Source organism: Prorops nasuta, unplaced genomic scaffold (assembly GCF_024137725.1).
Source record: "Prorops nasuta isolate Cenicafe-Biocafe unplaced genomic scaffold, Cenicafe_Pnas_1.2 PNAS00024, whole genome shotgun sequence".
Taxonomy (NCBI): Eukaryota; Metazoa; Arthropoda; class Insecta; order Hymenoptera; family Bethylidae; genus Prorops; species Prorops nasuta.
In genome coordinates this window covers 209,619-234,372 of record NW_027116821.1, presented here as the reverse complement: position 1 = coordinate 234,372, position 24,754 = coordinate 209,619, and the positions used below count along the sequence as shown (strand labels likewise).

Below are 24,754 nucleotides of genomic sequence, written 5' to 3'. Positions count from 1 at the left end.
CCGCTTCTGTATGTCTCGGGCTGAAGTTGGCTGCTATATTCAACTGCTATATTCAATACCGGCATAACCCTAATTTCGATCGATTTCGATAGAACTGTCAATAAGGTCAAAATCAAAATTACTCTGTATTAGGATAAAAATAGTGTGATATAATTCAAAGTGTAGATAATTAAACTAAAGGAATAAATACATGAAGGAGTCTGATGGAGAATCAGATAAGTAACACAACATTGTAAAATATATTAAAATTTAATATTTTGTGGTACTTTGTGGGATTTTATTTCAGGTTATAAATAAAATATTTTCCTTGTATGCACCTCTGATTTGAAGTCATACCAGTGCCAAATGCTCTAACAATTCTTGGAAATACCCTGTTATTGAAGAATGTAGATTAACGAAAATTGTAAATGAAACAGAAGGATGAGGTTGTTACGTTCACTCATAACCAACACACATGGTAGTGTTTCAACAACAATTAACATAAACGTTTTTAAGAAAAGTAAGTACATTGTGAAAAAAATTAGTTTAATTAAAGCAAAGTTATATACAAGGTATCCTTTCATAGTTTGCAATTTGATGCCAGACCAGTGCCAAATGCTATAACAATTCTTGGAAAAATGCAAGCACCAAAAAGTACTACCATAGTTAAAGAGGAATCAGTTACAGTTCCAGTGGATATTACTACTTTTTATAATAAAATAGATAATGAAGATAGTGCTGCCATGTGTTGCTGGAAAACAGAGCTTTGGTTTAATGCAACTACGGAGTACTGGTTGAGCAATGGAAACAGTAGTTTGAAATGTGATTAACTGTTGATGACTCAATGATATGTCAATTTACTAGCGAAAGAAAAAGATAAGCCAATTGTTCATTATCACATGGTAAAGTATGTGTAACTCATTCAACCGCTTAAAATGTATGTAATTAAAAATTAATTGTTTATTTATTTATTTTTTAATTCAGCTCAAGCATGTATTAAAATATAACAATTACTTTGTTGAGTCTCTCTTTCCAGATGTACTTCAAAGGTTATTGCAGATAAAACAGATAAGGATAATCTTGTTACATTCACTCATAATTAAGACACACGGTAGTGTCTCAATAGCTATAAACATAAACATTTTCATGTAAAGTAAGTACATTGTAAAAAGAATTTGTTTAATTAAAACAAAGTTATATATAGGCATTATTTCATAGTTTGCAGTTTGATGCCAACCAGTGCCAAATGCTATAACAATTCTTGGAAATACCCTGTCATTGGAGAATGCAGATTAACAAAGGTTGTAAATGAAACAGAGAAGGATGAGGTTTGAACATATGCTAAACATCCAGGTATGGAAATCAATAACAAATTTCATGTTTAAATTTTTCTTTTCTTTAAACTCATATGGATTTCAACTGTCCGATAGGTTATATCATATATAGAAACAATTTTCCATGAGACAATAAATCTTTCTTATTACTACGATTAAAGAAAAGCAGATAAATATTTTCTAATCGTTATTTAATATTCAATTATAATATAAAAAAGGATTAAAACCATATATTTACCTACGCTTCCCCAATCAGAATAGAAAGAAATTATTATTATTACCAAAAAAATTATTCAAATTTAATTTTTTATAAGAATAACATTGATTTTTATAATATAATATGTAATATATCTTTTGGTACTTAGTGAGATTTTATTTCAGATTGATTTACAATAACATGTTTATTGTGTCATTGTGCAGGGTTAAGCTGTAATATTTAATACAAGAAGTCAGAAATGATTCCAGTTTACCATAGAAAGAGCCATAATGCAAAGTTAATGTTGAGAGTTAAACCTAAGGAAAAAGGTGGAGAAATTAAAAAATTAATTTGGAAGCCAATTTTTAATAGCGAAAGGCTTGCAGGTGATTTTGGGCATAAACCCTTTGAAATATATAAGTCAATTAAATCATAATTTTAATGATAACGTCATCTAGAAATGAAACAATGAAAAGAAGTCATCATATTAATATTTTCCATGCAATAGAATTTACAGTGAATAACTTTGCGAAACTGAAAGCAGTATATCCACAAAAGAGTGGCTTCCATTGTATAAATTGGTGTATTTCCTAGTTTATATTAATGAAAGGAAAATATAAATGGTACTAGTGTGCTGGAGAAAGTGCCATAATTCAAAGTTGATATTGACGGTAACAGCTAAGAAAATGATGGATAAATATGAGCTAATTTATAAGAAAATCCTTAAGAGTGAAGTGCTTGCAGGTGATTTTAGGCATACAACTTTGGAATTAGAAATCACATAGTTGATGAAAATTATAATAAATTTATGTAGATGTGTAAATATGAAAAAAATTCATGATTGCAATATTTTACATGTGATCAGGCATATGGTGAATGAAATTAGGAAGCTGAAAGCTGTATATTTAATAAAGAGAGGCATCCATTGTATAAATTGGTGTATTTCCTAGTTTATACTAATGAAGGGAAAATATAAATGGCACTAGTGTGCTGGAGAAAGTGCCATAATTCAAAGTTGATGTTGAGGTTAACAGCTAAAAAAGTGATGGATAAATATGAGTTAATTTATAAGAAAATCCTTGAGAGTGAAGTGCCTGCAGGTGATTTTGGGCATACAACTTTGGAATTAGAAATAACATAGTTGATGAAAATTATAATAAAATCATGTAAATGTGTAAATATGAAAGGAATTCATAATTTCAATATTTCACATGTAATAGAACATACAGTGTGTAACTTCAAGAAACTGAAAGCAGTATACCTAAAAAACATAGACTTCCATTGCATTAACTGGTATATATTTTACAGTTTATATTAATGAAAAGAATATATAAATGTCACTAGTTTACCAGGGAAAGAGCCATAATGCAAAGATGATAGTGAGAGTAACACCTAAGAAAAAAGTGGATTTAAAGGTAAATTTAGAAACAAATTTTTGAAAGCGAAAGGCTTTAATGTGATATTAGGTATATGATGTTGAAAATATAACTCAAACAGTCATTGAATCCTATGTTAAATGCCTCTAAAAGTGTAATTATGATAAGAACTCATCATTGTAATATTTTGTATTATATTTAATAGATTAATAAATTAATATCTCGAATTGAAGCTTTACATTATGGAACGATGAGAACATTGGAAAATGTTTTATTAGATTGAATTAGTTAAAAGAATTTTTAGTTTTAATTCCTATATTCTTACAAAACGTTATAAGATCCCACAAAAAACAAGCTTTGCTTGTAAAAAAAGGACGGCAAGTACATAAGTCGTATCTAGTATGATTAATATATAGTAATATAAAATATTTTAATTAAAAAAAAGTAGTGAAATCCAAATGTTAGGCAAGTATAAATTTTTTCCATGGCGAAAATTGAAATTTAGAAAAAAGTAAATAGTAATACAAAAATTACTTGCCGGGCCCGTAATATTCATGTGTAAGTTGCTATCTTGCAATATAAGCATTGCTTCTCGTAAGTTAAAAATGTGGCTATTTAATACGATTGCATACAACGGGCCTGGCAAGTAATTTTTGTATTACTATTTACTTTTTTCTAAATTTCAATTTTCGCCATGGAAAAAATTTATACTTGCCTAACATTTGGATTTCACTACTTTTTTTTAATTAAAATATTTTATATTACTATATATTAATCATACTAGATACGACTTATGTACTTGCCGTCCTTTTTTTACAAGCAAAGCTTGTTTTTTGTGGGATTATATTCGTTAAGCGTTGATTTTTAGAGATACTTGTAAACACGTCTACTCGGTAAGACTGTAATCGCAGCTCTGACTTATTTCACATTCATACCGATGTTCTTTTCTCCCCAAACATCCCTTGACAACACTTACTATATGTCCCATTCCTCTACATTCCATTATCCCTCACACTCATTCAACTTATAACTACTTTCACACTCATCCATCCATACCGGCGATTTCTACCCTATCTTCCGAAGCTGCTCCGCTACAATATATATTTGGCATTAAAGCCTAATTCCTGTCATCGTACAGGCTATGGAAGTTATAATCCAACTCATCTCAATGATAGTTCACTTTCCTTATTGGAAATACTAGACTATATGAATCTAAAAAGGGAAAAGCTCTGTACCTATCTCCTGTAATTGAAGTTGGATTCAATAGTACTCCCTACGTAGACCTGCTACACCCTACCAAGCCTGGAGCCACCAAGTTAGTCACAAAGGAATATTAATAATTAAACGTTGAGTCCTAATATCGGCCCTCAACGCTTACCTTCATGCAATAAATAGTGTAACAAAGTTCAAGCCTGGCATGCACAGCAGTGTCAATTTTTAGGTTAGGAATAGTGGAACGGAGTTGAAGTTCCCCATTGAACCTCCTGACAGTTCCAAATTTTCTGTCTGCCCTTCTTCCTTCCTTCTTAGTACATCAAATCCAGTTTCGGGGTCCACTTACATGGGTAACTCAACCAGATCGAAGCCTTCCTTGGATTTTCCAAAATTCGTCCTGCCTCTATGACGGGTAAAAGTGGTGTGTCTGCGCCAAACTCGTCTCTCGCCCAGGCGGTCGTGGCAGCTGTGTGCGCGGGCGCAGCGCCGCCACCCGGGATCGAGAGCAACTTTGTTTGAGCGCGGTGTTTCAAAATCAAAAATAATTCATGTATCAAGACAAGAAAATTTGCCTTGTTACAACTCCCCCACCCTTAGACGAAACCCGCCAGGGTGAGAAAAGAAAAAAAAGTAATACCATTTATGTCCTCGCTCCTTCCCAAAACCCGCAAAATTCAGCCTGTAGGAATAAAATAAAATAAAGGATATTGATTTAGCGCTTTGCGCTGAAAAAGAAAAAAAACGAGGAAGTTAGCCGAAGCTAAATATCAGGAAACGTAATAAAAAATGCAACTACAGCCTACAGCCTGAGTTAAAGGCTTGGGATAGAAGACGAGGAGAACTATATATATTAAAAAAAAAGAATATGGAATATACATAAGAGAGAGTATATAAAACAAGGAACAACATAAATGGGTAACGCGAAGGAGAGAAAGAGACATAGAAACTATTCAGTTTCGGTCGCTGGGGCGGCAGTAGCTTCCGCGGCACAGAGGGCTGCAGCTTCCATTGCAGCTTCCTCCTCCCTTCGGGCCTGACGGCTTGCGCGGTAGTTCAGGACCCATTCTCTCCTCTTCTGATCACTGCTGCGCGAGCTGGGACGTCTTTTAATAAAGTGCTCTGGCAGCGGCAGCTTGTTGGTCCACCATAAATGCCGAGGTCGGGATCACATCGGCGAACTGAGGTCCTTATTATTGCATCTTAGGCAAGTGTCTTGGTCCTCGAACGCCCAACCGCAATGGCGGCAAAACTCAGTTATGAGTGGGGCCGTGCACTCATAAAATCGGTGGCCAAATGCATGGCAAGCGTAGCACCGATGATATGGCAAGGGCCCGCGAGTCCACATTTGGACTCTCTGTTCCAATGGTAGAGGTGGCTCGGACTGAGCCAGAGGACGGCAGTACCAGGGAGCCGAGGAGCTCTCAGACTGTGGCGTGGGGCCCTGATCCGGGCGGTCTATTGCGCCCTGCGCGGAGGACAGGAAGTCCCCGGGCCGAACCAGTAGGGTGCCTCTAATAGGGCTGAAATCACGGTCCTAGCTGGAGGTCGCGGAATCGGGCCCTGTTAATTCGCCTGCCCACTGGCTTAAGGCGGGAGATTCGTTGCGAGAAGACATTCTAGATAAAGAGGCGAACGAAAATCAAGGTTACACCAAGCACACTATATATATAGTCGGTATTCTAAAGGAGAGATATAATCAGACAACTACAAGGAATATCCTCCACCAATCTTCTACTTCCGAGGTCGCAATCGCTTCCTCCAAGTAGAGTTTCCGATCTCCGACGCACGGCTGGCAGTTACGGGTTTAATCCTGGGAACAGAGGGTCTAACCTCCATCATTCTCTCACCAGGTTCTTCTAAACTTGACTCAGTGTGATTCGTTATGAATTCCGGAAAATCGGAAATAAAAGGTTTTAAGTGACTAATGTGTACCTTGGGGTTACAGCGCGAATCAGCGTCAAACAGTTCGTAAACAGTAGGGGTAATAACCCTCACTATCTGATACGGTCCTGTAAAATTTGCTGCCAATTTCGCGTTGAAATCATTTGCAGTGAAGATAAAACGTGGCTCTTTCGCCAAACTAAATCACCCACCCAAAAGCTATATTCCCGTCGACCCTGATTATAATACTGAGTCTGGCGGAGGCTTGCTTTCTCCATTTGTTGTTGTACCAAATCTCGGAGTAACTCCAAGCGTCGCATACGCTCGTTCCATTGATTGGGGTCCGTTTTTACAATATGTTTTACTTCTTTTTCAGAACTTTGAACAATGCGGACGGCTTCCAATCTTCGACCCAAATTGACAAAGCTTGGAGCCTCCCCAATAGAACTATGAAACGAGTTATTAATCGCGAATTGGAACTGATGCAAATAAACGTCCCACGTGCGATGATTCCGGCCTATGAATGACGAGATCATTCCTTTGGTCACGCAATTCACTCTTTCGACAGGATTCGCACGGGGATAATAAGGGGGTGTAGTTATTAAGCGAATACCATGTTCACTTATACAAGTCTTGAGCTGCTTACTAATGAATTCGGTACCATTGTCACTAAGGATGATTTCAGGAGCTCCCCTTTCGTATATCACTCGCGTTTCAAAAGATTTAGTTATTGCAGTGCCAGTGGCCTTTCGAAGCGGTTGTATTTCAACCCATCGACTAAAGTTGTCCACAAACACGATTATATAACGAAATTGAGATGTAGTGGGTGGCAGTGGACCGATAAGATCAACTGAGACGACGGTCCAAGGTTTTTCATAAACACGATGTCCCATTAAACCCATGGGCAGGGTCTGTAAAACATTAGTCTTCTGACAAACAGCACAAGATCTCACATAATTAAGAACATCGCGATACATTCCTGGCCAATATACACGCACTAACAGTCGATCATAAGTTTTCGCAACTCCCTGGTGGCCGGCTGAAGGGTCGTCATGAGCTATCTTAAAAGCATTGTGCCTTTTCCCTTCAGGCAGAACCAACTTCCAGGCGTCCCAATCTTCTCCCAGCATCTCGCGGACTGGATTCGGTTTGTGACAGTACAGGCGTCCTTCCGTTACCTTCCAGTCAGGGTATGTCCGAGGGTGTTTCTTGATATTGGCAATACGCTGTACGTACCATCGATCCGGGATGACTTCTTCAGCAGCGGCTACGGCAGCATCCACTTCAGTAGATCCTAAAGTTACTGATTCCATGGCCCGAGACAAAGCATCTGGGACTTGGTGCAGGACTTCTCTCCGATGTAAAATAGTATAGTCGTGGGCTTACAAAGCTAGTGCCCACCGAGCTAAACAGCCGGTAGGGTCCTTCAAATTGTGGAGCCACCTAACACTACTGTGGTCTTTTATTACCGAAAACTGATAACCCTCCAAATAAGGCCGTAATTTCTTAATAGCCCAGATGACAGCTAAACATTCTTTCTCGGTGACAGTATATCTCTTGTCAGCCGAACTAAGTACGCCATTTATATATATTATAGGATGTTCTTGGCCTTCGAAATTTTGAACCAAAACTTCCCCGATCGCGAAATCACTAGCGTCTGTCTGTAGTATAAAGGGTTTTGTGAAGTCTGGTCGTGCCAAAACGGGAACCTCACACAAGGCTAATTTTAACTTTTCAAAAGCCTCAATCTGTTCCTGGTCCCAGTGCCATTTAACATCTTTTTTTAACAGGGACACTAATGGTATCTTAATATCAGCAAGATCCTGTAAAAATTTCGAATACCACCCAACCATCCCCAAGAACCTTCGAAGCTGTTTTAAGTTTATGGGAGGTGGATATTCGATGATGGGGCGCACCTTCTCTGGGTCCACGCAAAGACCGTTTCTATTTACTAAGTAGCCTAGGAAAGGTACTTCGGCTCGACAGAGCTTACTTTTCTCCCAGTTAATTTCTAGGTTGGCTTGTTGGATAATGGATACGATTCGTGCTAACCAATGCATATGCTTGTCAAAAGTCTCCGTCACAATTATGACTTCGTCTAAATAAGCAAACGCCACCGGATCTAATTCAGGTCCTATGAGCCGATCCAATAATCGCTGGAAAGTTGCCGGCGCGTTAGTCAGACCAAAGGGCATGCGTCGAAATTGATAGAGACCTTTCCCTGGGACTATAAATGCGGTCACTTCCTTGCTAGCTTCTTCCAATTCCACCTAGAAATATGACTTGCTAAGATCCAACATAGATATATACTTGGCTGTTCACAATTTATCTAATATGGCTTCTATATGGGGTATAGGATATGCATCCCTTTCGGTGACTGCATTAACGGCTCGATAGTCAATACAAAACCTATGTTTTCCATTAGGTTTAGGTACTAGTACCGGACAACTAGCCCAAAAACTTTGGGAGGGCTCGATGACTTCTGTCGCTAATAGACGATCCACTTCTTGATGAACAAGTTCGTATAATTTCGGAGAAATTCGCCTAGCACGCTGGCGTATGGGCGCAATTCCCTCGATCACAATTTGGTGTTTGACTAAAGGAGTAATTTTTGGTACCTCTTGGACGGGCTGCTCACGCGTTCTTTGGAACTCTTCTAGAATATCCTGTTGAGACCTTGAAAGTTCTTTTAATGCGGCACAGTCAGGTTTGGGTCCTTGAGTCCCAAAGTCACGAATCGGGCTCGGGGTAAACGGATGCCAGGGTCCTCCTTGAATTCTCCATTGTGCGAAACAGTGCCCAAGTAGTGTCCAGTCCTGTGGTCAGAGAGGAAGGTTTGTTGTTCTTAAAATACAATTGGCAAAGACACAGTTAAAGATAAAAGGAAGATTAATTCAATAAATAATATTGTACAAAATTTACAAAAAATATATACAAAATAATCGCTATACTTAATTATCGACTTCCTACGGAATTTCTACGGAAGAAGATTCCCAAGAACCCTAGAAACTAAAATTCCCCAGAAAGGAACGCGGAGCAATAAACTCCTGAGCTGGACAATTTCCCTGGGGTATTCCCCAGACAAATCCCCAGCTGCAGGAGGAAGCAAGGGTGGAGAAGTGGTTTAGGGAAGGGGAATTCCCCTTACCCCGCAGCCTCCTTCTCCACGAGCTCTAGTGGCTCCGAGCCACCCCAACCCCTAGGGTGAATCTACCCCTCCCACTATCCGACTCTGTCGAGAGCCCTGGATTGGAGGTTCGGAACACTGGGTCAAAGGTAGTCCTCGGAGGCAGTGTGGAGGGGAAGGAGAGGGTTTAATTTCTCCCGGGAAGTCCCCGGAGAAATCTCCCTTAAGAGGGAGGAGAGTGCCGCAGAGGGGTAGTTCCCTCTTGGTAGGCGGTGAGTGGTTGGGTGATACTTACCACAAGAATCTACCCAGAAAAGTTCGCCGGTGGAGGCGCTCGTTGTGGCCTTGGTGGAGGCGTCAAAAAGCCGGTGAGGCGGGTGTTGCCGATAAGGCGTCAAAAATTCAGCGGTCCTCGGTTGCTGCGGCGGAAGCTGCTGCTGAGCGGTTTGGCTGCGATGGGTCCTTATCAAGGACCCATCTAAGTAATTGCGCGACACTAATCTTGCCAGCGAGAGAGCTGATGCGGGCGCTGGCCACCTAGTGGCAAAGCGTGCAAGTAGTGTCGCTGTCGCGGCCGCGACGCGCCAGGGCCAGAAGACGCGCAAGCGCGCCGCGGAGAGATAGAGACAGATAAAGTGGCTAGACGCTGTTGGTCTAGCTGTCTACTGTGAGCGCAAGAGAGAAAGGGATATATAGCAGAAAATGTGGAATCTATTTCTTAGCATTTTTGCTCCTCCCGATCTCGAACATCTATCTAAACCGATCCAGATCCATTTGAAGTCCGAACCTTCGTATAAAGTCCATTCCAAAGATGCCTTCATAGTCCAGCTGGGGAGCTACGCGTACATATATGGTATGACAACTGCCATCAATATTCATTTCTAGGGGTACGGTTCCTAGCACTTCACTAGTACTTCCATCTCCCAAACGCATTTCTCCAGACGCAGATCGATCGATTAGTGGGTTAAAAATATGCAAAAGTTTATTACCCACATACGATCTCGCTGAACCGGTATCTAACAAAATGTTCATACAATGTCCTAACATTTTTATAACCATATAAGGTCTATTATCACTAAACCTAAAAGTTTGAACAAAATTATCATTATAAGTGACATTCGCTATTACACCTAACCCTTCCCGAAGATTCGTAGGTGGTTCGCCTGGTAATATATACGGACGCAAAGGACCTACTCCGGCGCACCAAACGCGTGCATTCGGGTCTAATTTCTCAGCGAATCGACGTAAGAAATCAATCCCTAGGACGCAGTCTACAGCTATGAACGGAGTCAGGCTAACTGGTAACTCCACGGATTCGTCGCTTAAATTCCATCGCAACAGTAATTCCTTAATAGCCGCACACGATTGCCCATCGGCATGCTTAACACGAAAATTTGAATAGTCGCTTGCATAAGGTAATAAGCTTCGCGCAGTGTTGGCACCTAATATTGTGCGCTCTGCCCCAGTGTCGATTAGGCCATATAGAGTTTGACCTTCTATGCTGAGCTGAACATATCCTCGAAAGTCTTGATCCAACCTGTTGGCAGGATTTGTCCGTGGTCGTCCCGGAGATGCCACAATCTCCAATGGGTAGGATTCTTCGGTAAAGGATTGGCAGTCAGCTAGCAGCCGTGATTCCTCTTGGGTAGGTGATAGCAAAAGTTCATCTATGGGGTCTCCTGTAGATCGGTTGGAAGGGGACGAGACCCGTTCTTCCCGCCTCGCATTTCGTTTTCCTGCGAAGTTCCAGCTCGAGAGTTTTGGGCCTCAGGTGTTATCGTGGCTTCCGCTGAAGATGGCCTATTTTGACGTCAAGGGCAAGGACATTCTGGAGCCCAATGCCCCAACTGATTACAGTTATGGCACGGATGTGTATTTCAGTTAGGTCTCTCGTTCGGCCTACCAGCTTCTGGCTGAGGTATAGCTGGTGGACTGGTAGAATTGGTCGTAGTTGGTGGTGTCGTCATCTGGATTACTATATATTGAGGCTTCTTAGAGGCGGGCACTTTGATTACCCGATTAGCAGGATTTCCAGTCTCCGGAAGATTATTGATTTCCAACGATACCGATGAGGTTGGGAGCGAGCCTCCCGCAATAGCCGCGGTGGCATTAGAAGCCTTCTTGCTCTTTTTACCCTTCTTCTTTTTCGGTGAAATCGGAGGTTTTTGTCTCCCGGTGGTTTGGACCCTGCAGTCCCTTTAATATCTTCGTCCATGCCATCCACATTAGATACGGCGGCACACTTATTCCCGCTACGCCTAGTTCTGCTGTAAGTGGCGCTTGGAACGGGGACAGTTTCACTTGCCATATTCCCCTTCCTACGCCTGTTCTTCATCCAGTGATCCTTCAGTTCCTTGCCTAGGCGAATCAATCCCCCAAAAGAAGTGAATTGACTCCTAAGTATCCGTTGAGAGTAGGCAGGTCGCAGACTATCCTAGATAATATTTAGTCATTTGTGGATACTTAATGGAGGATCTAAATATGAAAATATCGTATCCACATTCTCCACAAACTCTATAATGTTCTCCTGCTCTCCCTTAACCGATTTCGAGCCTGTTCGCGTATTTTTCGGTAATTTTCTCGACTGGCGAAGCGTTTCCTGAAGTTTTTTTTATGAATTCCGACCATGAAGTTGTGTACTGGCCGACTAACCGATACCATTTTTCCGCTTGATCCGCTAAAACTACAGACAAGGCGTGCAATAGGTGACGTCTGTGAATACCAGAGCCTTGATAGCAACGTTCTAAGCGCTCGATGAAAGAATCTGCACTCTCCTTACGTTCGTTACTATAGGCTATCTGCCATTTATGAAGCGCGTCCACTGCTTTGGTTCGGCTACTATAATGTCCTCGTACTGGAGACACATGGGAGATGTCGGAATCGTTTGAGTAATGATTGTATCGATCCCTTCTCCGGCCTCCATCTTCACGTCTTTCTGAACTTCCGGATCCGTTTCTTCGCCGTCCTCTTCTGTCTTCTGATATTCTGTAGGATTGGGGAAGTTCTGCTTCAGAGTCTAGTCCACTTTCAGATTCAGTGTCAGAATCCGTACTTGACTCTGAATCACAACCGTCCGATGACAAGTACCGTCGTCGCTCCTCCTCGTGTATCCTTACTTGGCTGTTTTGGGGGCAGTATGTTTCTGACCTCCTCCTTCGAGCCTTTATTTTCTGGCCACGGGACAGGCTGGGTAATCCATACCGTTCAGTAGTATGTTTATGTCGGGGTGATACGTTGTCCCGACGTCCTTGGCCTTGAGTCGCTTGATAATGCGAGTCCTCCCGATATAGGGTATCCAGTCTTGTCCGGTGATGAATTTCCAACCGAGGAGAATGACATGTTCGATCACAGTTATCTTGCGGATCAGATTCCATCTTCTTTTTACGTGAAGTCTTAGTTCGCACGGGTTGGGTTGTTTCCGCAGGTTGCCTCCAAGTCTGCGGCTGTTTCCTTATGGTACCTGTATATTTCGGCTTCGCTTCCTTTTCCTCAGCTTGGACTCTTTCTCGTTGTCGAGCCTCCAAAGTAAATTTCTGGAAGTACTTAATAGCTTGACGAGCTATTTCGGCCACGTCTGCAGTGCTGCCGGTTGCTGCTCCGGCGAACTTCAATTCTGGCCCTCCATGACTTCGGCCCATTAATCGGTGACTCGTCCTAACAGGATGTGGAGCCGGGTGGTGTATTGGTATGAAACGTTGTGTGTCGAATCCTCCTTCAAGACTAGAAGTATCTTCCAAGAGGCTATGTACCACAGGCGTCAAAACCCGGGCTGATGTCACTATCGATGGGTAAAACGAAGCAGAGGTAATTGTTCCAGAAGTAGTAGTGGTAACGGTAGTTATTGTCGTAGTTACAGTAGCCAGAGTAGCCACTTCGGCTGCCGCCATGGTTCGATCCTCGGATTCCTCTCCGGTGGCCTCGCTTTCCAGCTCCATTGGGTCTTCACTCTGGAAATCTCATTGATCGTTCCATTTAGCTGCTTCAGGTCCTAGGTCCCGACGAACTCGATATCGCACTAATCGGTCTCGTAGTTTAGCATTGGTCCCCTGGACCGACAGTCTTTTACCCCTAAGCTGGGCAAGCAATTCGCCAAAAGGCAGGCTCTCCACTGTACGACGTATTTCATTCACGGTTTCTGTCACCTCCTCTCTGAGTTGGATCCTTTTCTCCCTTTCAGTATTAAGGGGTGATCGCGAACACATTGTTAATGCTTAGACTAAAATACAAAAGCTATTTACAAATGCGTAAAGCAAAATATGAGCAACGCCAAACGCATTAAAGAATAGACAAGAGAAAATAATGAGTGTTAAAGATTAATCAAGCAAAAATAAGCGAGCTAATTATAGCGCAATCACATTCGTTAGCAAGCACCTAACCATAATAGTAAATTGGGGAATTACACCTGAGAACAAATTCATCCAAGGCGACAAGCAATAATTCTTCAGGATAAAGTCTAATTATCAGCTAAGGCTGATATAAGAAAAATAAATCTCGACTAGGCCATCCGAAATTGTAAACCCAAGGTACTATGTTTCGCGTGATTTAAAGATACTCTGGAATTATATTTCCACGATCAAAACAAAAGTATAAAATTCTGTTCCGCGACTACCAGCAATGGGTCGACGAAAGGACTTCATACAATAATACACGAGCTAAATATGTGATGCCAGTTAATCAAATAATATGTGCTACTGGATAATATTGGGAAAAGAAACACACAATATATGGAAAGAGTTATATTCAATATAATCGAGGTAAATAATATGTTTAATACGAGGAAATCTCAATATGTTACAGTAGAGTAGCTAGGATGGTTCTATGACCGGGTGACGAGGGGGTCGGGGTCCCGCGGGGGCAAGGGAAGTAGGGGAATTGCCCCCTCTCCTCGAGCGGTTGTGCGCATGCGCATCCTCCTCCCCCGACGTTAAACTCGTAGGGTACACACGTGACCCCCCCTCTTACGTTAAGCAGTGGACGTAGAGAAAGAGAGAGAAAGAGAAAGAGAAGGAGAAATAGAATTTTGAGGTTATCAAAAAAAGATTTTGAAAATGAGAAGAATAGAGAAGACGATATAAATTATGCCCTGAAGAAACTTATACTACCGCCAGTGCTTGATGACCTGCTGTAAACATAACACGTAGTGGAATAATTATGAGTAGTTTCCGAGAAGTGGAACGCAGAATATTATTTTGTAAAGTGGATGGATGGAAAGGTATTGAAGAAACACAAATTTAAGTAAAAATATATTTATTGGTTTTATTTACAATTTTTAAAAGTTTTTCATACATTCGATAGTATGATGAATGTATTGTTTACAAATGGAACACCACTCTGGAAGTGTACAATTAATTATGCGCATCCTCCTCCCCCGACGTTAAACTCGTAGGGTACACACGTGACCCCCCCCCCCCCTCTTACGTTAAGCAGTGGACGTAGAGAAAGAGAGAGAAAGAGAAAGAGAAGGAGAAATAGAATTTTGAGGTTATCAAAAAAAGATTTTGAAAATGAGAAGAATAGAGAAGACGATATAAATTATGCACTGAAGAAACTTATACTACCGCCAGTGCTTGATGACCTGCTGTAAACATAACACGTAGTGGAATAATTATGAGTAGTTTCCGAGAAGTGGAACGCAGAATATTATTTTGTAAAGTGGATGGATGGAAAGGTATTGAAGAAACACAAATTTAAGTAAAAATATATTTATTGGTTTTATTTACAATTTTTAAAAGTTTTTCATACATTCGATAGTATGATGAATGTATTGTTTACAAATGGAACACCACTCTGGAAGTGTACAATTAATTTTTAGGTGACCATACTTTTCACAATTAGTACACCAATAATGTGGTGTTAAATCCATTTCAGGTTCCATTTGTGTAGCCTCTGTTTTTGCGAAAATAGGTTCCGTCTGCGTGCTACTATTTTTCACCTAGGACATATTTGAAAACTTTTTTTAATATTGTAATAACTACTTTACAAATCAAGTATACTTACAAAAATCACCTCCTCCTCCTCCTCCTCCTCCTCCTCCTTCTCTAAATCAATAGCTGCTAAAAAATAAAAGGAAAAAAAATTAAAATTTTTTTTTTTTTTTTCGTATGTGTGTTGTAAGATTATTTCATGATTCTATGTATGGGTGGGTTTTCTTCTTTTAAAAATTAATAAAATAAGTACTTACAATGCATATTTCGCTGAAGCATCGCTTCATATTCTCGAAAATAGCGTTCATGAGAATCGTTAATTCTCCTAATATAATCCTGCATAGATTCTGCTGCAGTTTCCTCCTCTTCTGCACGATTTATCGTCACAGAACACTTTTCACTTTCCATTTTTAATATTTTGCTCTTTCAACGTGTACTGCTGTAGGTTCGAGGACTGAATGAATCCTCTGAAGAAATCCCGTCGAGAGAGAGAGAGAGAGAGAGAGAGAGAGAGTCTTTATCGTTTGTTTTCAATATGAAATTACATTAGAAGTCCATTCTTTCTTTCTTTCTTAAAGGATACACTATACCCTCCCCGTATATAGAGATATCCATAGATATTTTTCCCTATTGTGATAAACCTACAGGTCAATCACAATGGAAATTTATCGCAAGTAAGAAAAAAAAAAAAATTAACCCTTCCATTATTTCTTTCTTAATTAAGAAGGATACACTATACCCTCTGAATAATCCCCGTATAGTGATATCCATAGATATTTTTTCCTATTGTGTTATACTGTGATAAACCTATAGGTCAATCACAATGGAAATTCATCGCAAGTAAGAAAGAAAAAAAAACAAAAATTACCCCTTCCAAACATTGCATACGCTTAATATATGATAATATCGTTCATATAAAAAGTCAGTCTGTTAAACGAGAGCTGCATAGTCGTACCACGCGTGCTTGAACTATTCAGAAAAAATAAGTTTGTGTGTGTGTTTGAACGCATTAAAAATAAACTTGATTCTTACATAAATAAAAAAAGGTAAGGATTTTCTTTTTCATTCGATTAGTAAATGCATTATTTAATTGATTTTTTTTTTTTACTCTAATGAGACTAATTTTTTCATAGAGATAAAAATGAACTTCAATAAGATCAATGAATTGGGAAGTGTCATTCCAAAAAAATTCGTTAAATTAGATAGCTTAACGGAAAATGACGAATACGAAATATCTGAAGTTGAAATAATTAAGACAAAATATGGCATAAAAATTATTGTAAAGCTGCCAACAGCCGATTGGGTATTCTTGCCAGGGAGAATGGCAAAATTGGCGGAAGATATGGAGCAGTTGCAGCAGCTGCAAAAGGCTGCAGCAGCAAATAATTTAATAATGTTATATAAAGGAGGAAAATACCACAACGTGGAATTTAAGTGTAAAGTTTGATAGATATTTTGTATTAAAAATAAAAAATTAATTGATGCTTATAATTATTAATATTTATTTATTCCCTACGTTTAATCTCCCATAATGTAGAATTTAGGAATAAAACATTAAGAACTTTAAGAAAGTATTTTATTTTTTTTTTTTTTTTTTATAAACTTATATTTCTAACAATAATTTTTTAACTTACATTTCTAACAATATTCGTAAGAGGATTATATTGTACAATTTTATCGTGTATGATTAAACAATAGGCTGTAGTATTATCCGGAATGATTTCCATACACTCGATCTCGAGTTTAACGTTGACCGTGCCGGTTTTTATGGACTCGTTCTGATGCGAGCAGTCGATGACGAAGAGCGGCCCGTACGTCAAAAAGTTCGTATAGTCGAGCATGGGTCTCCCGAGTTTCTCACCAGCGTAATAGGAGGTGAAAAACTTTACATACATGTCGTAGAGGACGGAGTAGCGGGATTTCGTGAAATCAGTGTCGAGACGATCGTATGGATAGGATTCGGAATTCAGATAGAGTTTGACATCGAGGACTTTGCAATGATTAAATCTCAGCACATCCTCGTGCTGATTACTCTTCTTGTTCGTTCTAAAAGCCAGAATGACGTATCGCGGCTTCTCCAATTGCGTGGACGCTTTCACGGACCACGTGTGTCGCTGCGACTTGGGCAGAAGGGGATACTCGTAAAGTTCCCAGGCGCGAAAAGCGAGTGACAGACTCTTGTCCTGCTCGACGATACCGAGAAATTGGAGTTTCGTAATTTCGTTCAGAGTCACATGGGGTATTCTCCATTGCACTCGTAGCAGCTTGATCGACGAATCGGTGATTTTCACCGCCGAGTAAATGGCGTTTGTATCGTCGCGCGCGCGAATGAGAACGAGCTCGTGACGCGCGTTAACGACGACTCGCCGATAATCCTCGCAGAATCCCAGCAGCATTTTCAGGGGCACGCAAAAGCTGAAATTCTTAACAGCCGCCTCCTTTTTGAGCCGGTCTCTGGCCGTAGCGACGAACCATCCGGAATGACGTAGACTGGCGCTCTCCTCGGTGCTCAGGGAAACGAGATTCTTCAGAGTGCTGGTAATACCGACGTTTCTGCATCGGTCGATCTCGATACCGTTCAATTCATAACGAATCTCGTCGAAGAGGAAAGCCGCGGAATTGCAGTCGAGCGTAACTGTATCATCGTTGGTGGCGCTCGCGTCACGCGTACCCTCCACCAGCTGGCCCTCGACGTAGAGATAACTCTCGCACGGCAGGAGTATCAAATCTTGCTGCTGTATGGGAATGCGAATCTCGTCGCTGTTCGCCAACGAGGCGTTCGCATACGGATTGTAGGCATGCATCTCCATTTTCGTGATGCGATTGTCGTAGGTCAGCGGTGCGGTGACGTTCAAGGGATCTGCCATTGTTCCACTATGTACTACCTTCGCCCAATCTCTTCACGGTGAATCCCAATGATTGTAAAAATTCGATATTTCTTCTCGTTAGCAGGAAGCTCGTCTTGTCGCGATTTTCACTCCGAGCCGGTGTATTCGACTCCACGTAGGACGAACGACTAGCGAACGTTTCATCCAGTTTCACCGCTTTATAATCCTCGTTACTACTACTACTTTTGTAAATTAACATTTCTTAATGTGTAATCTTATGGTAATTTCTTCACGTCCAAAGTCTACGAGACGATCGTCCTGATCGAGGATACGTAACGTGAGACGGTCGATTACTCTGACGATGACCGGTAGATAAATGACGGTTTTCGGTGTCTCCGAGATTTTATAGCCCGGTGGTAAGCTGGGAAAGAACTCGTGAATAATGTGTCGTGGTCTACCGTTGGTGTACGCACCACCCGCAATGTTGCACTCGATGCGTAGAATATTTGTTTTCACAATGTCCACGGTATCGTCGGATTCAGCCTGGCCGTTCGGCTCGATCACGCGATTCGACGAGAAGCCCAGTAGCGAGCCAATGTTATTTGGTTTTCCAAAGTCAATCGAATATTTACAGAATATTTCACTCTTCAGTGTATTGTTATTCGCTCGTAGAAGAATGACGCTGTCAATGTTGTCTTTAATTTCATGTCTCGCAGAAATTTCAGACTGGAAAAATTCATTTATGGCACTCAACTCGTAACAGCCTCTGGGTATCGTCAGTACCTTATCGTTATCGTAGTAAAACTTATTATTCGTCTCGTCCACATTGGCTATCGAGTTGAACGTTTGCATGTCCACGAGACCGATCTCGTAGCGATCGTCTTGCAGATTGATGGGGGGAAAGAAATCTGAATTTAATACTGATTTACGATCCGATAATGTCACGGTGAAAGACACTTTTGTTTCAAAGTATCTGTTCTCGCAGGAATTTCACGCACAACTGACCGCAATTGCTTTTATCGTACGATTGATATCGATCATGATTGTAGTAGATTGTAACGTTAGGGCCAAAGTAACGCACACATTCTTTCGGCGGTTTCAAATTTCCGAAGGAATCAAAGTATAGGACGATGTCGTTACGCTTGACGTAGGCTACCCAGTGGGTACCAGGACCGCATTGATCGTCGAGATTCACGATCGCGCACTCGTTGCACCGCGGCCCGTCTAGCGGCAGAGATGTGCGCATAAAGACTCCACGGAAGTATGATATGCGTCGGCAGATGAGTGCCAATTGTACGTTACAAGTAGGACCTGAATCCGGGAGAGCATCGCGACGACGACGACGAAATTTTCCCTCATTCATTTTCTTCCTCGACCGTTTTTTTGTTGTTTTTTTTTCCACGGATACCCGCTCCGACGACTCGCTTGTACGGTTTCAGATAAAGACCTCGGCCTCTCTCGCGCGACGCTTCCATCGCGCGATTGTGACGTTGCATTTCCCGCAATCGTTCTCTCTCAGCTTTTGCACGGTTTACAGCACTCGCTATACCCGATGCTCCACCTGCCAATGCTCCGACTGCACCTAGTAGTGGAAGTATAGGTATTATACCACCCCGTTTCCTCGGCATTCGAATTCTTCTCTTCCTCGTAATACCAATTTTTTTCTTGTTGTTGTTCTTTTTTTTAGCCGCTACTGCTTTCTTCATCGCAACAATATTATTATTATGTAATCCCAAGCCAAGTTTACGCTTAGCATTCATCGATGCCCATACGGCTGCGGCGACCGCGCGTTCACCCAAGGTCGCGTCTCTTGCGTTAATACGTTCACGCGCTCTCCTCGCTAGCACTTTATCGGCCTGATGACGCTCCGGTAGATCCTCGTTGTGCCAATATGCTAAGTCGTGATCGAGGCAGGCCTCGTCTAGCGGATTTATACCACGATCGCCGCGCTCCAATCTTTCGCGAAGTCGAGTGCCGGGTCCACAATAATTGTAACCGGGCACGTGCAGCTCAAATGGCAATTTTTTCAAGACTTTATTGAAGAACGATCCAGACATTTAGAGCAACTGCTTCTCTTGCTGACAAACGTAACAGTCTTTTATCCGTCTCGGTGGTCCGTCGTGGTGAGTGGTATCAGGTAGATTGTAGTGTTGCAAACAATATTGATATTGCTGCACATCCGAGTCCGCGCGAATGTGCCGAGGTAATCTTTCCCACACACTCGCGATACTGTCTGGAAAGTACTCGAGCAATACGATCTTCGGTATGTGTTCGAGCTGATGATTCGTCAAGTTATGCAGAGAATCGACGACGACTAGCATGAACGCCATCGTAATGGCAACTGACCGAATAGTTCCGTAATTCGCGAAATATAAATGAACTATACGGCTGTTCCCGAAGGTTAATAGCGAGGATGCATTTCGTGAAGCACGTGCCGACTATTCGCGTGACAAATTTGGATGCTCACAATGCTACCGCGCAAATAAAAAAAAAACTTCACGGATCGCTATTACCATCTACGATACGCTGCATAGTTTGCGGTCCGTCGAATTGCGGTAAGACAAACGTGCTGCTGAGCCTCATAGAGAGTCCGCACGGTGTGAGATTCGAGAACCTGAACGTCTACTCGAAATCGCTGCAGCAACCGAAGTATCGATATCTGGAGCAGCTTCTGCAGGAAACGGAGGAAATTGGTTACTTTCAATTTTCCAACAATTGCGAGGTTGTGAACGTCGCGGATGCAAAGCCGAATTCCATTTTCATATTCGACGATGTGGCCAACGACAAGCAGGACAATATAAGGGACTACTTTTGCATGGGTAGACATTCCAACATCGATTGTTTCTACCTCTGTCAGACTTATGCGAAAATACCGAAGCATCTGATACGAGATAACGCAAACTTGCAAATAATATTTAAGCAGGATGGAACTAATCTGAAGCATATTTTCAACGATCACGTCAACAGTGATATGTCGTATGAGAAATTTCTCACATTGTGTTCGACCTGTTGTAGTCGCGATTACGGTTTCCTAGTAATAGACAAGGATAGCTCTCTGAGGAACGGTCGTTATCGCAAAGGTTTCAACGAGTACGCCACGATCGAGTGAACGGTCTTGTCAGGCCGGTAAGGTTTCGACCTTGCCGGTAAGGTTTCGGCCTTGTGAATGTCGATAATCATGCCGGTAAGGTTTCACGATCACGGCCTTGAGTGTCAGTTTGATACTGGAGCGCAGGCTGTTCGGATCACCGTGTCAGGTCGGTTAAAACCCGTGTCGGTTCGGGGAGAACACAGCATCACAACAGGTCGGTTAAAAACCGTTCAATTCGGGGGAAAGCTGTTTTATACAGCATCGCGATGGATGAAAAATCGCTTCTGAAGAGGATCGCCAAGACGAGCGAGGTCATTCGCGACAAGCATCGTGCCTTGAAATCGGAGAAGGCGATAATGGAGAGCAGTTTGAACGAGACATTCAAGCCGATAGTCGAACCATTGAAGAAACTCGTTTCGCAAACGGAGGATAACACAAATAATAATAATAATAGTTCGTTTGTCAAATACAACGATAAATTGAAGAGGGGAGCCTACTTCACATCGACACCGCATAAACGAGCAAAGAATCTTAGTAGTAGTAATATTAGTGAAACTATTACGAATCCATTGGATTTCATGACCGACGACGACGACGAGTCTTCTATAACCGATCAACCGTCGCCCGATTCAAAAAAAAGTTTGCTAGAAAAATTAAATGTTGATGAAAAACAGGAACCAGGCTTGTTTCAACATGTCTTTCAACATATTCAATTACATCCGATCCCTGGCAAGTATATTAAATTACTTCTGACTGATAGGGATAACTTGATTGATCGTGCTTTTGGACCTCGTTATGAAGATGATCAACTGACGCTTGGTAAATGTAAATTTGAAATAAGTCATGAGGGAGATATTATTCTCGATAAGATGTTATACACCGGTACAATGGGTACTTATGAACTAATTTTCATGAGAGAACCCAATCGAGCCATTATAAAACCCGACGATTTGGAACAATACAAGAGTATTCTCAATCAAACTAAAGCGCATAAACTGTTAAACGATAGTCTAAAACAAATCAAAGGTAATAGAGGTGCAAAATATACAGAAATTATGAAACCATTGCTATTGGGAAAACCTATTTTACCGCCTTATCGGTTACCATCAACATCACGCGCAAGAAAATCGTCAACTTCTGACGCGTCAACATCGGGCGCAAGGAAACCGTCGGGCGCAAGTAAACCGTCGGGCGCAAGTAAACCGTCGAGCGCAAGTAAACCGTCATCAGCATCATCGAAAAAAAAGGGTAAAGGTCTTATGCGTGTCACCGAGGGACCAATCAACTACGTACATTGGAACGATCCGAATGAATTGATCGAACGTTTGAGACTTTTGATCGCGTCGGTGGCTGCCGGTAATACGAGTCATCACAACGAGATACAGTCGATAATCGAGGAGTTGCGCGACGAGGATCTCATCGTATAAAGAAAGTTGCACGTTACACTCTTACCTCAGTGTAATATCAACGTCTTTCGGTAGTACGAGGTAAATAAATGTCTGACTCCTGCTGCTGTGAAATTTGCATTTGTTTAACATACATCGTAGACTGTATACTCTCGACATTACGAGCCATCAAAAAGAGGAATAATAATAACGAGGAACAGGAGACTGATTTTTGAAATGTCGATAAATAAATTTGGAATTGGACTGGATGGTGAGAGTAGGAAACACGAACCAAATTTAGAGCATTTACTGCTTGAATTCAAGCAATATCTGACAATGGCATTGAATAAACATAATGAACAATTTGAGAAAAAGATGGACCAAATTTTTCAAACAATTTGTGAAAAATTGGATGATAAAGTGAGTAAAAGAGATCTGGAAAGAGCAATACTTAGCAACACTTTTCATTAGGAATTTCGAAGAATCTGTCTATTTTTGAAAAAATGAGCAAAGAAAAGATACAGTTGGTGGAGGAGCTCCACGCACCGGCGAGGATAAATTTTCCACGCAGAAGAGTCATCGTGCGCGGCTTCGACGATCTCTGGCAGGCCGATCTTGTTGATATGCGCAATTACGTCGATGCGGGTCACCAGTACATTCTCACTGTAATCGATACCCTCTCGAAATACGCTTGGGCGGTGGCATTGAAGACCAAGAGCGGCGGAGAAGTGACGACGGCAATGACGAGAATCCTACTGAAGAACGGTAGATGTCCGAAAAATTTACAGACCGACAACGGCAAGGAGTTTTACAACAGTGACTTTCGGGCGTTGATGAAGAAACGCGGGATAAATCACTACTCGACCTACAGCGTGATGAAAGCGTCGATAGTCGAGCGCTGGAATCGTACGTTGAAGACGGAAATGTGGAAACGATTTACGTTGAACGGTAATTACAAGTGGCGCGCTATGCTGCAAGAGTTGGTGGACGCGTACAATGCGCGAAAGCATCGTACCACGGGAATGCGTCCCGTGGATGTGAAACCCGAGCATGCAGATAAGCTACTCAAGACAGTATACAGCCACATCAAGGTCGCAGGTCGTGCCAAGTTCAAAGTCGGTGATTTCGTACGAATCAGTAAATACAAGCAGATGTTCGCCAAAGGCTACACGCCTAATTGGACTACCGAAATATTCGAGGTGGCGAAAGTGCAGAGGACCAATCCCGCTACGTATCTCCTCAAGGATTCCAGGGGTACGGAACTGTTGGGTGGATTTTACGAATACGAGCTTTCGAAAACCATCAATCCCGATGTGTATCTGGTGGAGAGAGTATTGCGTAGAAAGGGCGATAAAGTGTTCGTTAAGTGGCTGGGATTCGACAGGACGCACAATTCCTGGATAAATAAGAGCAATGTTTTATAATAACTTTTATTAAGATGTATCAAAATATAGAATAAATAAATAAATAAATAAATAAATAAACAAATTATTTTAGACTATAATGTCCCCAGGGTAGAGTCGCCGCGGTGCCGGGTGTAACGAAACGCTTGTCGTCGTACGGACTGAGGGCGACCTTTCTCTGACTGATCGAGAAAACCTGGTGCAGCCTCGATCGAATCAAATTTTGACTGCGAGACTGTACGGTGAAATTATCCAAGCAATCCTTGTAGTCGTCAAATGTTATATTTCTATCGATAACGTAACCTTTGACACCTTTGGCTTTTTTGGTAATTCTCGCACAGTCCTGCACCTTGAAAGTATACATTTTTGCCCTCAGTCCTACGAACTCGGTCATGACACGACCATTGTTCTCGTCCTTCATCAGACCGGGTATCTTTTTGTTGACGCGTGGCAAGTCATACCGATTATCGTCAGGATAATCGCTGGTGTCGAATCGCGCGAGATCGCGTTTCATGACCGAGTAAACGTCGTCGCACTCGACACTGTATATCAGACTGTCCGTGTCGGTATACATCGCTCTACATTTACCGCCGAATGTAGGAAGCATATAGTCATAGTGAAATTCATACAAGCAAATTTTTGAAATATCTAAAATACTCATTCCCACGTAAATGGGTTTATCAAATTTCGCGGACAATTTCGACAATTGAATCGCGACCAAATTCTCGTTGAAAATCGCGAGACTGTGAAAATTCGGTTTGGAAATCAGGCTTTCCGCCCCGTATCTTCCCTCCCACTTGGTTGCGAGCCTCACGTCAACTCTATTCCTCACGTTCTCCATTGTTTTACCGAAAACCGCGTTGTTCATCAACTTGAAGAGATTCCTCTCAAATTCGTTGGTGGACGCGGTGCGCAAACGCGTGTTCAGCTCGATGTAATCGCGTAGCCAGGTGGACTGCTGAAACTTTAAACCGCGATGTATACGCTTCAGTACGAGTCCATTACGCATACATTG

The 24,754-nt window shown here is 41.6% G+C and overlaps 1 long non-coding RNA gene across 2 annotated transcripts; it reads left to right on the top strand.

Annotated features, from left to right (window-relative positions):
* The first annotated feature begins 564 nt into the window (after positions 1 to 564).
* LOC136781861 (uncharacterized) lies at positions 565 to 2,257 on the top strand. 2 transcript variants are annotated; one of them, XR_010824001.1, is made up of 3 exons: positions 565 to 1,132; positions 1,198 to 1,332; positions 1,734 to 2,257. It is a non-coding gene; the product is annotated as an uncharacterized lncRNA (long non-coding RNA). The 2 variants fall into 2 exon arrangements; XR_010824000.1 differs by having other exon boundaries at positions 1,695 to 2,257.
* The last annotated feature ends 22,497 nt before the right edge of the window (positions 2,258 to 24,754 follow it).